Below are 3,199 nucleotides of genomic sequence, written 5' to 3'. Positions count from 1 at the left end.
CCGGGAAGGGTGGGTGGGTGGTGGGGGGGGAGAGGACTTCTGAGACCAAGAAGGATCTGGGGACAGCAGGAAAGAATCGAGTGAGGTTTAGGGCAATTCCTGCACTGGCCTTGCCCAGAGCCTGGTACACAGATAAGTATTTAATTAGCATGTGCTGAAGGGTTGAGGAGCTGTGTGCACAGATCTCACAGACACTCCTTACCTGGGAGGAGACTGAGGACCGAGGAGGACCGAAAAGGAAGGGAGGGAGGGAGGGAGGATGTATTAAGCACCTACTATGGGCCAGCTGCTCTAAGGGTCACTGTCAGGCATTTTTATTTTAATTCAAACACAAAAAAAGCCCTAGAAGATAGCCTCAGCTTCGCTGTGTACACACTCCTCCTCCCCAACCTGCCCCCTTTGCCAGGTCCAGGGGAGAGAGCTTCGTTGACCTCAGGGCACAGAAAAGCTGGTCAGCTTCTGAGCTGTGGGTCTATTTTGAATCTCATGACCACTTCAGATTTTGTGTCTCATTGAATTTCCTTTATCTGGACTGTCAGGAAGCTCAGAGGTGAATTTGCTGGGGCACACCTCTGTAACAGGATCTCATGGCGGGGGTAGGGGTGGTGGGGGCGGGCGGGGGGGTGTGTGTGTGTGTTCCATTTCACAGACTGACTGCAGCCTGGCTTCATCTTAGGTCTTTATCCCCCCTTTCTTTGTATCCTTTTTCTCCTATTAAGATCTAATTCTGTTGTCTGCAGGGTTTCTCAAATACCTTTAATATACCCTGAAGTGAGATAGGTGTAAATACAGAAATATTTTTACTTTTATAGATGAAAAAGGTGAGGCTCAGAGAGGTTATATTATTTGTCCAAGGTCACACAGCTATTAAGCTCAAGTGCGAATTGATCTGTTTAACTTAATCTTTCCAGGTAGGGTCCAGACTCTAGGACTGGACACGTTTGTAGTAATGGGGGGCTTTCTGGGGGCATTGGGAGGAACCTGGGGGCTTTGGAGACTCCAACCTTTAATTCTCGGTAGCCTTCATTCAATTTCCTTTGCTTGAAGAGCAGGTCCACATCTAGGCTCGCATCCCCTGTCATGCAGAGAGAGAGGACTTTGGGGGCTATGGGCATCCCCCATCCGCAGGAACCAGCTCCAGCTCCCATGGCTGAGTAGAACAAACAGAAAACCAGCAGAGCTGGCCTTGGCAATCACCAGGGAGAGCAAATATATATTCCAGATGCTCTGAGGAACATTTCTGGAGCCTCCAGAATTGAAGGGCGGACTAATTCCCTGGAGAAAATGAATGGATGTGGGCCCAGGGGAGCCACGTTTTTTTTCTCAGCTCTGTGGCAAGCAAGCACCAAAAACCCAAGGATCAGGGCAAGGGGCTGCAGTGGTGTGTATTCGGGGCCCTGATCCCTTGCTATACTCCTTCAGGCCTAATCACTTGGAGTCTGTCTCCCCTGGGGAGCCCCTGCATGAAGACTTGGGGATTCCCAGGGTAGGCCTTAACTCATCTGTTAGTGAATCCAGTCCTTACACGGCCCGGCATCACGCATGTACTCCACAAACTGGGCACCTCTAGGGAGGACGCAAAGAATGAGTCTGATCGAGAGTGGAAGGGGAGTTGTTCCGAGAGCTGAAGTGGAGAATGACGGTGTCTGGCAATCCCGGGACACTGGTAGTGACACACAGTGACACAGAGCTGATGAATAAAGACTTCGTTTCTCGGGCCTGTCCAGATGAGCCCTAGGGCCTCTCGTGTGGGATGCCTGCAGACACTCGCCTGCATGGCCCGGAGGGGAAATCGTCGTAGAAATAAGGATTCTCACAAACTGCCATGTATTCTCTGGTCCCGTTGACCCTCAATGCTCTGCCGATTCGCCGCGAGGATCTCAATCTTCTGAATCCATAAATCGCCCCTGTAAATCAATAAGACAAAGACCAACAATTGGCAAAAAATACCAACAGTGGGCCTGGTACATTTTACGGTAACATTTATCACGTCTCAGGATTTATGCTATGCAGTTCCTCTGCCTTTTCTTAGTTAAGCCTCATTTAAGCCTTCTCACAGCCCTCAGAGGCAGATACAGGATTATCCTGTTTTCCTGGGGCTCACACGGTGACTTGGACCCCTGTCGTAGCCTGTCCTTATGTGACATACCTCTTGGGACAACGGTACAGATCCAGACTCTAGGACTGGACACGTTTGTAGTAATGGGGGGCTTCCTGGGGGCATTGTGAGGAACCTGGGGGCTTTGGAGACTCCAACCTTTAATTCTCAGTAGCCTTCATTCAGTTTCCTTTGCTTGAAGAGCAGGTCCACGTCTGGGCTCGCATCCCCTGTCATGCAGAGAGAGAGGACTTTGGGGGCTATGGGCATCCCCCATCCGCAGGAACCAGCTCAGCCACCACAGACTCGGACCCAAGGCCTCAGGAAAATACTGTAGGGCCCAGGAAGGGAACTTGGGGAAAAGCCTAGAACTCCCAGTATCTAGGTAGATGGCTTTTGAGGGTTGTTTTTTTAAAAAATTATTATTATTATTATTTTTGGTCTTTTTGAATTTGTTAACTAGATAATGTCACGTGACTCAAAAACATAAAAAAGGGAATACAATAAGAGGTAATCCTCTCATTCCTATATCCTCCAACCTCATGGCTACATTTTCACCCTTTAATCAACATACAATCAATTTGATTGCTTCCTTGGGTACCCTTCTTTGGGGTGTGTATGTTTGTGTGTGTGTATGCATATGTATCTATATATTTTTTCCTCTCTCTCTTTTTTTTGGAGAAAGAGGGAAAGAGAGAGTGGTGGGGAGGGGCAGAGGGAGACAGAAAATCCTAGGCAGGCTCCATGCTCCATGTGGAGCCCGACATGGCACTCATGACCCTGACATCGAGACCTGAGCCGAAATCAAGAGTCGGACACTTCGCCCATGGAGCCACCCAGCTCTTTCTCTTTTTTAAATGAAAAGAGGGTTATATATACATTGTTCTATATCTTTTTTTCCCTTTTTAAAAAAATCTGTTTTGGAGATCTGCCTATATTAGTACATAGAGAACTTCTTCATTCTTTTTTTGTTTTTTTTTTTTTTAAAGATTTTATTTATTTATTTGACAGACAAAGATCACAAGTAGGCAGAGAGGCAGGCAGAGAGAGGAGGAAGCAGGCTCCCTGCTGAGCAGAGAGCCCGATGCAGGTCATGATCCC

General features: G+C 48.1%; 1 long non-coding RNA gene across 1 annotated transcript in view; it reads right to left on the bottom strand.

The window, feature by feature from the left end:
• Positions 1–241: 241 nt before the first annotated feature.
• The window catches only part of LOC132008354 (uncharacterized), an 8,580-nt gene continuing 5,622 nt past the window's right edge, over positions 242–3,199 (bottom strand). Inside the window, exons 3-4 of the long non-coding RNA XR_009401618.1 lie at positions 2,258–2,328; positions 242–1,907 (exon numbers count right to left, since the gene is read on the bottom strand). This is a non-coding gene — a long non-coding RNA (uncharacterized LOC132008354). The remainder of the gene's footprint in view (positions 1,908–2,257; positions 2,329–3,199) is intronic.

This window comes from Mustela nigripes, unplaced genomic scaffold, assembly GCF_022355385.1.
Source record: "Mustela nigripes isolate SB6536 unplaced genomic scaffold, MUSNIG.SB6536 HiC_scaffold_148, whole genome shotgun sequence".
NCBI lineage: Eukaryota > Metazoa > Chordata > Mammalia > Carnivora > Mustelidae > Mustela > Mustela nigripes.
Note: the sequence above shows the minus strand (reverse complement) of the source record. Positions and strands in the feature narration are given on the sequence as shown.